Source organism: Podarcis raffonei, chromosome 17, assembly GCF_027172205.1.
Source record: "Podarcis raffonei isolate rPodRaf1 chromosome 17, rPodRaf1.pri, whole genome shotgun sequence".
In the NCBI taxonomy this organism is placed as follows: Eukaryota; Metazoa; Chordata; class Lepidosauria; order Squamata; family Lacertidae; genus Podarcis; species Podarcis raffonei.
This window is the reverse complement of record NC_070618.1, coordinates 20,743,179-20,755,613: the sequence shown is the minus strand read 5'-3', so window position 1 is coordinate 20,755,613 and position 12,435 is coordinate 20,743,179. Positions and strand designations below refer to the sequence as shown.

The following is a 12,435-nucleotide window of genomic DNA, read 5'->3' as shown; positions in this document are numbered from 1 at the left end:
CCTGAGCGCTCAGCATGCCGAATGGGACAATGGGACCTTGAGCCTTTATGCTGCAGATTTTATAGGGGGTGTTTCACGGAAAAGTAGCGTCATCAGTAATGCTTGATGTGTGCCACTCGGTGGACCAGATGGTGTGCATCAGCACAGCTACAAAACAGATCGAGTCAGGAAGAGGATTCATGAAACTATGTTGTCTGAGAAAAGAAACTGCTTCCTGTTCCACCTCTCATCCTCAGCTTGGTATGTATGCACAGTAAGAACGAGGAATTCTTCAATAATATGACAAGAGGGCTGCATGTTTTCCCATTGGGATGGAACTGATCTTCAAGTGACCTGCTTATCTCCAGTTCCAGAATAAGAGATTCTCTTTTCTGTCCTTTTTCTCTCAGACATCGGAGGGGGGGGGGGCATAAAACAAACAAACCAAAATCCCAAGCCAGAAGTGTAAATGAAGGCAAAGAAGGGAAATAGCTTCCTTTTCACCTCTGCCAACTGATGCAAGTGAAGTAATGGCAGGGAAAAGGCAGTACAAGTGGTTGCTCTCTCAAGGAAGGAAGAGAAGGAAGGACTCCATAGCAGAATGGGGCATTGTTGGGCCTGGCCAGTGGCGGCACTGGAGTTTTTGAATTTTGTAAAGGGAGCGTTCTGTTCCCTTTCCCTCATGTTTACTATTATTATTTTCTGCTGCTCACAAAGTGAGTAGGTGCACAACCAAAACCCAGCGCTGGTGAGATCCAACTACAGTCATACCTTGGAAGTCAAACAGAATCCATTCCAGAAGTCCGTTCGACTTCCAAAATGTTTGGAAACCAAAGCACGGCTTCTGATTGGCTGCAAGAAGCTTCTGCAGCCAATCAGAAGCCGTGGAAGTCCTGTCAGATGTTCAGGTTCCAAAGAACGTTTGCAAACCGGAACACTCACTTTGCGGCGTTTGGGAGCCAAAACGTCTGAGTACCAAGGCGTTCGGGATCCAAGGTACAACTGTACTGGCTGTTTTAATTTGCACCGAGGTATGTTTAGATATAAATTAACATATGCAAATTTGTGTCATGGGCCTGTGCCCTCAGTCCTTTATGTACCTCACAATGCCTCTGCTTGCGGTGGCTGACCCAGTGGCCTCTATAGGCATGCTGAGGCTCTATAGATGGCGTGTCTCGTGATGCGGTTTGAATGAGCAGCAAGTGCTACTTGCAATTTACAATTTCAAATCCAGGTCTTATGTTGCACCCACTCACATTTGTCTCATGGTGCTGCAGAATACCGTATTTTTCACTCCATAAGACGCACCTGACCATAAGGCGCACCTAGTTTTTAGAGGAGGAAAGGGGGAAAGCCCCGGTTTTTGAGGATCAGCTCAATGTTGTCGAGCTTACTTTGCAAAGGGAAAAAATCCTGTTTTTATGTGGTTCAGCTCACGGTTCTGCAGCTTCTTTCCAGACAGATAATCTACCCAGCCAGTCACATGTCGCTGGGGAAACAAACAGCCTCCATCCGCAGAACATTCAGCAATGGAGGCCTGAACAAGGAGGCGGGACTGGAAAGGGAGCCAGCGATCGACCACACATTTGCTCCATAAGACGCACAGACATTTCCCCTTTCTTTTTAGGAGGAAAAAAAGGGTGTCTTATGGAGCGAAAAATACGGTATATCAGATGAAACCATGATCATTGACATCCAAACATAAATACTGGTTTCCGAAGTAAGTGGTTTGAAAAATTTAAGCTTTGCTACAAATAGAAAAGCAGTGCTACGAGACTGGATTTCTTTGATCCAGGATGTTTAGAATGAACTATGCCAGAAACTACACAAAAACGTAATTTTGTTTTGAGGTTTTTCCTTTCTTTAATGAAACATGTCGTGGCTTTAGATTGCCAAGTCTTTGATCTATAAGAGTTCACAGAAAGAGATTATTTATCAGATTTTAAAGGGTACTCCGTGTCTTAGTGTAACAGAAAAATTACAGAAAGAAGACAGCGCAAGATTGAGGGGCAAAGGTGGTGGAGCCAGGGTGAGTGACAGGTGGGGATTGTCCGAGGAGAAGACGTTGAGTTATAGGAGTCAGCTGGAAAAGATCTGGTTTAAAATGCTCATGGTAAAGGAGTGGCAAACATGTCGGGCCATTTTATTAGGTAGAAACATTATTTCCCACTCTTTACTGAAAGAATGCAAATTCCTCGTTCTTATGTTTCCCAAACATATGGTTCAAATACTTGAAGTGTTCTGGTTTGGGTGGATTCCAGGGTAATATAGATCTCACTTCACATTCTTACCATTGCTATGCACAGTCAAGCATAGTTAAGGTGAGCTTAATTACTCTTCACTGCAGTGTTTGACATCAGATAAGTTTGTGGTGAGCCTGGACCAAGTGACTTGGCTTGACTTCTAGACACACAGTCACTTTGGCTTATCCAGTGTTCTCTGGGGACATGGCCTTGTGCTGGAGGTCACACTTTCTATCTGCCCAGGCTTTGTAATTATTTAAGACTGTATGCTGGTGTTCTATCTTATTTTATTGCTCTGTTATGTTTGTTTGATGCTTCATTAATAATTCTTTTTAAATTTATGCTTTTATTATTTTACTGTAAGCAACTCTGAGAATTACCTGGCAACTGCTTCCTGGTAACAGGAAAACCCAGGAGTTTACTAAGCCCATAGTGGGCCACATTACAAAGCTTATGTGTTGGATTATGTGTTGGGATTTGTGGGTTTCCATTTACACATATCTATCTCAAAACTACTGATTTTGTATTTAGTTTTGACCGCTGGGAGGCGCGTAGAAATGGGATCCTCATAACAGAGGGTCCTGGTTGCGCTCGGGACCCAAGAGCTCACCTGACAGGGTTAAAATGGGGGGGAGCAGGAAGTCCTGGCCATTCCCCTGGGATCATTCCAGGCTGTTTTAGCCAATAGCCAGTAGGTGGCGTGATCCCAGGGGGTTTAAAAGCAGCAGTGTGATGCAAGTGGGGCACTTGCATTTGCACGGCTGAACACCCACCCTCCCGAGTTTAGGTAGAGTCACTTGGCCATGCTTTGGTTTGGGTCACCTGTTTTGGAACAGGGGATGGGTAGGAATTTTTAGCCATTTGGTTTTCACCTACCCCTTAGCAAATCGTCACAACCTGTAAGGTGGCGGTTAGGCATTGGCTCAGTTGGATTGTGGGAATTGGGTATTCCGTTAAAGGAATCTGGGGGTCCTGGATCTCGTCCGAAGTCTGCTTGAGGGGCTAGGGCCATGCCAGGACCACAGGAACCCCGGGGTGAGCTTAGGTTGGTCCTCATCGACCTTGCTCCCTCGTTTGGTTTACCTCGTTGGACGATCACTCTGAGAGGTGGAGTCAATTATAGTGGGGAGTCAATGCCTAAGCCAATACCGCTCACGTGATTATATTTCAATAAGGTTGTGGCCAAAATTTGCCCAAAAACTTAAACTAATATAAGTGTCTCTGTGTATTTATTTTGGGGGTGGGTCTTGGGGCCTCGAGATGCAAAGAAAAGCCATGGTACACCTGCATCAACACAACAGGATGCTTTCATCTGCCCCAGCTGCAACAAAACATGTCTCTCTCATATTGGTCTCTACAGCCACAGCAGGCACTGTAACTCTCCAATGGTTTGACTTCATGGCAGAAAGAGCACTTTTCCATTGTCTCCTGAGACAGATGGGTGCCAACCAACCAAATTTCCAGTCAAGCTTTGTTCTTGAGCTCCAAAGGAAATCATCCAGCCATCTGGTATGAGGACAGACATTATGACTTAGTAGTTTTGTTTCCAAAGGGGGTAAAGCCCAGGAACAAACAGGCACATTTTAAAGATAAGAAAGATCTGGGAAGTATTCTGAGGAGCTGGTTGCTGGTCAAAGAAATAAGACTGCGCTGAAAGAGCCTTAGATGGAATGGCCTCAGTGGGAGGACTAGGTGCCTTGGCTGTGTACCTTTGGTAGAAAGTTTCACCACCTCATAGACAATAGTGCAGATAATCCAGAAGCACTGCTTAACAACATCCACTGAAATTCAGCTAGAAGCAGTATCAACTATGCTAGAGTAAGAGCAGATCATTCTAACAAGGCAGCTGTAAAGCTGAGGTCAAAGGTTGCAAATAATAATAATAATAATAATAATAATAATAATAATAATATATTATTTATACCCAGCCCATCTGGTTTGGTTTCCCCAGCCACTATGGGCATCTTCCAACAAAATATTAAAATACAGTGGTCTGTTAAACATTAAAAGCTTCCCTAAATAGGACTGCCTTCAGATGTCTTCTGAAAGTCTGGTAGTTGTTCTTCTCTTTGACATCTGATGGGAGGGTGTTCCACGGGGCGGGGGCCACTACTGAGAAGGCCCTCTGCCTGGTTCCCTGTAACTTCACTTCTCACAGTGAGGGAACCGCCAGAAGGCCCTCGGTGCTGGACCTCAGTGTCCGGGCAGAACGATGGGGGTGGAGACGCTCCTTCAGGTATACAGGACCGAGGACGTTTAAGGCTTTAAAGGTCAGCGCCAACACTTTGAATTGTGCTTGGAAACATACTGGGAGCCAAAGCATGAAAGGCAATCTCATGGTTTCCTTTTTATACGAGACATAACAGAAGACTCCTGTATGCTTCCAAATGCAGAAATGACACAGTCCACTGGCTGAAATGAAAGCTGTAGAGCTAGTGAACACTGAATGACGTCTTTCCCACTAAGAATGGAGGCTGGTAGCATTTCAAACCTGGTGAGTTTAAAAATATACATCTATTACCAAGTAATATTCAGGAACCTTCACACTCCAGCAAATCACAGGTGTGAAAAAATACCGTCCCACCTTTTATCAGTGACACTAAAGGAGGCAAATTTCCATATTTTTTTAAAATAAAAAATCCAACAAAATCAATGAATACGATACTTGATAGTGAATTGTAGTGAGAAAATTTTGCAGTAAAAAGGTCTAGTCTTGCTTAAAAACAACCAAAAAACTCTCGTGGGGTAGTAAGTAATAAGCGAGGCTTTATTTGGCTTCTTTTCTTCAGCACCTTGGAGAGCTCTCTAGCAGTATGGGGACTAAGACACTCTTTCCTCCCTTCCAGAACTGCTTGAGCCTATTTTCAAACTGTGAACCTGCTTCAGAAGCCCTGCCAATTTTGTAAGGGCAAAATACTGATCTCCTACCCTGTGGCTTTAATTTGTGCTGACGTATTTGGCATTTAGCATGGCATTTATTTTGAAGATTCTGCTTGATAGACTTCTCCGTGCATGCTTATTAATTAATTAATTAATTAATTAATTAATTAATGGCATGATGGTCCTACCAGTACAGAAATGGGAGTAGAAAATTAACCTACAGAATTATTTAGCGTAACAGCAGCACAAGGTAGGTGTCAGGTTAAAAACAATTATACCATCTTTGACTGCCAACTGGGCTGCACAGCCATCATTTTGCTGCTGTTTGTAATGGCATTCGTGCAGAGTGCCAAATGATCAACTTGCCTCATTGCTGCTAGATTAGACATAAACTTGCAGACACTCACAAGCCTAATATAGGAGGTTTGCAGATTTAGGAACAAAAGAAGAAGAAGAAGAAGAAGAAGAAGAAGAAGAAGAAGAAGAAGAAGAGGAGGAGGAGGAGTTTGGATTTGATATCCCACTTTATCACTACCCGAAGGAGTCTCAAAGCAGCTAACAATCTCCTTTCCCTTCCTCCCCCACAACAAACACTCTGTGAGGTGAGTGGGGCTGAGAGACTTCAGAGAAGTGTGACTAGCCCAAGGTCACCCAGCAGCTGCATGTGGAGGAGCGGGGAAGCAAACCCGGTTCACCAGACTACGAGTCCACCGCTCTTGACCACTACACCACAAGAATGCAGTATACTGGGATAGCTCAGTTGGTACAGCAGGAGGCTCTTAATTTCAGTTCAAGCCCCTCATTGGACAAAAGATTCCTGCATTGAAGAGGGGTTGAACTAGATGATCCTCACGGTCGCTTCCAACTCTACAATTCTATGATTCAGTGATGCGGTCTGAATTTCTTGAAATGATACTTATAATAGAATTTTTATTTTAAAGCATTCTTTGATTTGGGCAAAGTCACAAGTGAAAGGCAGTATTCCCACAAAGAAAGCAAGAAAAAAATACCAGTGAAAGAAATAATAATAACTTGGGAGGAATCTAAAAGACACTTCAAATAATGGTTGCTTTGAAAGTTATACCAATAATAGTCAAGATAATTAGTTTTCAATATTCTAACTCTCTGGGTAGTTTGCAATTCTATATCTGAGCAGCATTTCATGTGACTTCAGAAGTAAGAGCCCACCCAGAATGCATGTCCTCTAGTTTTGTCTTCTAGCTGGTACCTATTTCCATCAATGAGAATGTAAGTGGAAAAAGAAGGAACCCCCCCCCCATAAATTCCCATTTAAACATAAATTCCCAACAGTACCTGATGTCACATGACAAACTACTTTTGGAATGGAAAGAAGTTCCAAAAACTCCTTTGCTGTATTGTTTTTGGCGCCTGCTAAAACCTTCTTTGTTTCGGCACGCCTACCCAGGCATGCTTTTTGAATGTGCAATTCTGGCACATGATTTCACTGTTAAATAGTTGCTTTTTAAAAACTGCTGGTCTTTTAAATTTTTTTTTTAAACATGTTAACATGTTTGCTTTGATCTGTATTTTTAATTTACTATTTTAGCTTGTCCTTTGTAAAGCACTCAGAGGTCTTTTTTCGGCAAGCAGTGCATCCATTTGGTTAAATAAATCAGTCAGTCTTTTTGCGGTAAATGATAGCTGAGGTGGAGGCATTTACAGCCAGCTGTTCAAAGAAATAAGGAAAACTGAGCTAGCACAAGGCTACTTCCTGGTCTACAAGTTACAGATTTTTGTTGCCGGTACGGTGATATTCAAAAAGCCCGTCTTTGTAAGCACTGTCAAGATCAAAAAGAGGAACCCAGTCAGGCTCTCTTGCTTTCAGGCACCCATTCCATAGGAAATAGAATAACACAGAACAAGTTCTATGGCATCACAGGGACCTTTGAGTAATCTTCCATTCCTGAGGGTAGGCGCATTTGCAGGAGGTTAGCATCTTCTTTGTGTTCCTTTTAGCACCATTGCCACCACCTGGGCTGAAAAGATGGCAAGCATTTCGGGTTCCAACCCTTTTGGCAAAGCTAGGATGGTGGAAAGGAAGGGCTGTGATGGGGATGGGAGAGGGCCTAGGGCCCCCGTTGATGTCCAAAGACCGACAAACCCTTGCAACCAGCCCTGGATCTAAGGCAATGTGTTTTCTGCTGTGATATGTAATAACTGGTTTCAATTAATAAACAGTTTCTATTCTATGTAGGAGTTTAAGACTACTCCTTGTCATATTGGCACGTTTGCTTCTGATTCATGAAAGGATTTCGCATTTGAAGATTCTAATCCAACAGAACACATTTGCCCCAGCCAGGGCTGCATGCACACAGCTGAATACAATAAGCTAGAATCCTGCCAATCAACTGGTTGGTGGGAAAGGACTAGCAGGGTAGGGTACAGTATTAACTCAGCCTCACATTTCTCCTCCTGGAGAACAGAACGTTCAAGACCTTATCCAGGCCAGATATGATGTCAGAAGCCTGATTCTTTGAGCCTTGATCCCAACTGGATCAAGGAGTTTGGCTTTAAGCACAGTATCAATGGCATAAGAAAACTTGGTGAATGATTGCAATTGAGAATATGTATCAATAAAGCCTTTGCCGCATAAAAAATAATAATTCAAGAACAGAATGACTATGTTGAAAGCCAATAATTTACTAGTTACAAAGCCACGACATGTCTTCCTCAAAACAATTTATTTAGTGGACAACAAAAAATGCTATTTTTGAAGAATAACATCTTAGCTTTATTCCAAACTCCCTCTACCCTCCACTAGCTGCCCAGAGCAATTTAAATTTTAGATTGTCTAAATAATGCAGCATGGAAACAATCTGAAACCACAATGGGTTTGCAAGTTGAAAGAAATGAACCAAAAAAGGATGTAACAGTACATATGGAAATTCTGTAGAAATGAATCCTACCACAAGTCACAAATATATATATATATATATAATATTAATGCTTTGAATTGCTTTATGTATTCCTGTCTGTAACTGCCAGCTGCTATTTCTAATCTCTGGTTTCCACCGCTTAAGATTTCCCTTTCGTTTCATACAAACGAAACTCATGCATGTAATAAATATGTTATCAACATTCTTCCATGCACCACAGTGTGCATAATCCTTTTTGATATATATTATGTGCGTGATAGCAAAGTAATAGGACTGACTTTCTCTGAGGTCTGGATTAGGTCAGGTGAGATTCGGGAGATGACATTTAAAGTGAAAACAATAAAGTGTGAAGGGTTATAAATGAAAGAGCTCCTTTGCCCTGCAGCTTCCCCCAAGGCAAACAAATGAATAACTAATTCACTGTAACATCTTCATTCAATGTACTCAGCTGTTGAATATGTAAGTTCTCAAAGCTGAGGTTAGTCAGACATCTAACACATGCTAATGAACCAACTAAGTTTGCTTCTGCGGGTGCTTCCCTCCCACCCCTTTAAAAGAAAAAAAAAATCCCTTTATCTATGCAGAGCAGGTTAGAAATGCTCAAGCACAGCTGCAGGACTAAGCAACAGGAAAGCAAGTAAACAAAAATACGATGGAAGGTAGGAAGGAGATGAGGTCCCACAGCAGAATGCTCTTGCCTTCCAGATAAAATAATTATCAAGTCTGCCACAGCACAGGAGGAAAAATTATTCACTCTCTTGCTCTCCGTCTCACAAGCACCATAAAATACAGAAACCAAAGAATAACAACTCATATCTCAGCTGCTTTTTAAAAATAATAATAATACTGTAGTGTATTTTCATCTCATTTGGGCTACATTAATCTGTTTTATGGTATTAAAAGTGCAATAAATGTTATTGTATCTTTGTTACCAATCCCCCCACAATCTTAGACCCAGAACACAGCTCACCAGCTATGTTTGCCACCTCTCCCTGTATTTCTTTATCCTGCCAGGGCATCTCTTGAACCCTGGTGGACCTCAATGTATGGTTAGCGGTTGTGTTCAGCCACAAACTGATATATTGTATATTGTTGCAAGTGACATTCCAGGGTTCTGGGCTTTAACCCTGAGTTGGTTTTCCTTGGAATGAAGGACAGCGGAGACTGCAGTGTCTTCACGATATATGGTTTATTTACACATATCCAACCTGAGCCTATGATGGAGGGGCTCACACCAAGAGGGTCTTGCTTGCCTTGGATTCCTGCAGAAATCAGGCATGGCTTTGTCTTTAGCCTGCAGCTTTGCTTCCAGCTTACACACACCGAGCTTGCAGCTTTGCTTCCAGCTTACACACACCTATCCCAAATCTGGCCTTTGTCTTTCTCACGACCAGTGAGCTGAGAGAGGGGAGACCATCTGTTTGCCATCTGGCACAGAGCCACCTTAATGGCCCATACTTAGAGGACCATTAACTCAACAAGAAGCTAGCCTGGCTGTTTTAGCAATTGAAACTGTGCTGGATCCAGGAATTAGGAGGGGGCTCAGGCATACAGCCTGCCCCTCCCAACTCATAACAATATCCTATCATCAGTATCAGCTCCTAAGATGCTCCACCGGTGGCTAGCGTTGTCCATCACCACTCTTTTCTTCTGCCATAAGGCATTTCTTATCCCCCGCAGAGGACCTTAAGGTCCATGAATAACCAAGTTTAGAGGTCCCGGGCCCTAAGGAAGTCAGACTATCCTCCACCAGGGTCAGGACCTTTTCAGTGATGGCTCCGACCTGGTGGAATGCTCTGTCTCATGAGACTAGGGCCCTTCAGGATTTAACCTCCTTCCATCGGGCCTATAAGACAAAGCTACTCCACCTGGCCTTTAATTTGAATTCAGCCTGATCTTTTATTTCCCTTTTCTTCCCTTCCCCTCCCCTTTTATGAAGATTACCTGCTCTGAGACCCCACAGCTAATTCTCCCCTGGCTTCCTCCCTGGCCCAAGTAGGGCTAATTCAGCCAGCTAGCCCTGGTAATTATCTAATGTTTATTTCCCCTAAATTGTTTTTTGAACTTTGAACTTTATTGTTATTCATGTTTTTATACTGTATTTTATGCTGCTTTTACAATTAAGTGTTTTAATTTTGTTGTTAGCCACCCCGAGCCTGGTTTTTGAACCAGGAAGGGCAGGGTATAAATAAAAAAAATATTATTATTATTTATTATTTCCTTGATTTGGGGCAAGGGTCAGTGCTGGAAGCAGTCGTAGGCACATTCTGAGCACTCTTGAAGCATTGTGAGTGTTCTCTTCGAATGGACACAGTGATCCAACCTTTTTCAGGGCAAGCAGTGAGATGCCTCTGCCTGTCTAAGTAGACACTTACTCACAAGGTTCCTATGGTTCACTCACCAAAACAGATACTTAGCAGGTCTGCACAATTTGTGCCAATCAAGTTGAATGCACCCTATCAGTCATTATTCTAGCTTGCAGTGCCCTTGATTTTGCAGGGGGGAAACCACATATTTCTGGAGACCTTGGTGGGCTGCATTTTGCTTGCTGGATCACAACCTATGAAGTCCTGCCTTCAGGGGAATCAGGAAAGAGCCGTACCTTTTACTGCCCTTGCAGGAAACTGCTCTGAAACAGGCCACTGTGGTTTAAACATATGGGCTTTTGCTGATCTAGTATGGAAGTGAGAGCTGGACCATAAAGAAGGCTGATCACCAAAGAATTGATGCTTTTGAATTATGGTGCTGGAGGAGACTCTTGAGAGTCCCATGGACTGCAAGAAGATCAAACGTATCCATTCTTAAGGAAATCAGCCCTGAGTGCTCACTGGAAGGACAGATCGTGAAGCTGAGGCTCCAATACTTTGGCCACCTCATGAGAAGAGAAGACTCTGATGTTGGGAAAGACTGAGGGCACAAGAAGAAGGGGACGACAGAGGATGAGATGGTTGGATAGTGTTCTCGAAGCTACCAACATGAGTTTGACCAAACTGCGGGAGGCAGTGGAAGACAGAAGTGCCTGGTGTGCTCTGGTCCATGGGGTCACGAAGAGTCGGACACGACTAAACGACTAAACAACAACAACAATCGCTGATCAGATAGCATGGGTTAAATTCCTAGATTTTACTAACCACTAAAAAAAACCCCCACCTTAAATGAAAGATATAGGTTGCAATCTCTAGGTTCTAATGCAACTGTACTTCCAATATTCACAGCATGTGTTGCCATCAAATAAAACTATATGGTAAGAGCATTATTATTCTGACCGGCACTTTTGAGAGAATAATAAAACAGACAGCAGAGTTAACTAGAAATTGCAAAAAGCAATTAATAAGTGGACTGAGCAAAATTTCATTTGGTTATTGCAAAACATGTTTATGTGAATAGCCTAGCTGTGGCTGCAGTGTTATGATAAACTGTGGGCATTTAAGTAACAAAGTCTTTGGCAAAGGAGTGTTTGTTCCCTCACACTGGTAGTAGCACTGAATACTATTTAGAAGTTAACTTTATTATTAGAAGCAGATAATGAGAAAGAGGCAAAATTTCATTTGCCTAACTCAAAACATCCTTCTACACTGAGGTCCACTGAAAGCCTGCTGCACCGAGATAAAATATAGAGTAGGCTGATGGGGGGGGGGAGTACACTGGGATCCTCATTATCAACATATATTTGTAAGTAATAATATTAATACAGGTTGAATAATCAGGCAAGCAATAATATTTTCAGTGTACTGTAATGACTATGGGCTTGAGATTGCTAAACGTATCCGCGTAACGTTTTTAATAAGGGACAAATCATTAAGAAAACCTGGAATAGTGCAGTCCTTTAAAATGCATTTGGTTAATGCAATTGGTTCTGAAGACAGCATTTAACAGTTTTCTCATTGTAGATATCAAGTGCTTGTGTTAAGTCATCAACCCAGATCCGTTATCGCAGATTGTCTTTTCACATCACATCCCAGCCTGCCTCCCTGTGTAAGGTAATAAGGCAATGTGATAACAAAGACCGATAGGCTTTTTGAAACATGATAACGGTATCACACCAGGCATGTCAACGAAACTTGCAGTTTATCACTAGGAAAACTGGAAAGTGCTATCACATGAACAGAGTTATGTGAGCTCCAAGACTTTAATGTACATATTTAATCTCTCTCTCACACACATAACCCAGTGAAATAAATAGAAATTTTGGAGACATTCAAGAGAATCTCCCTAAAGGTTTCCATATATATCAAGGTGTGGAGCAAAGGAGAAAAGATTGTGCATTAAAGACAAAGACCAGTTTCTGTAGTTTGGACGTCTTTTAATGCAGTGTAGCTCAAATAAAGGAGCTGAAATGAATGAAGAAACTATTATAGACATTTTGGGAAATGGCAGAACCCCCATCACATTTGAAAGTCAGTTATATGGATAAACTATTCATGAAAGGTTAGCCA

General features: G+C 42.3%; 1 protein-coding gene across 42 annotated transcripts in view; it reads right to left on the bottom strand.

Moving 5' to 3' along the window:
- PTPRD (protein tyrosine phosphatase receptor type D) overlaps nt 1-12,435 on the bottom strand; it is a 1,152,007-nt gene that overhangs the window by 50,009 nt on the left and 1,089,563 nt on the right. The window lies entirely within an intron of this gene.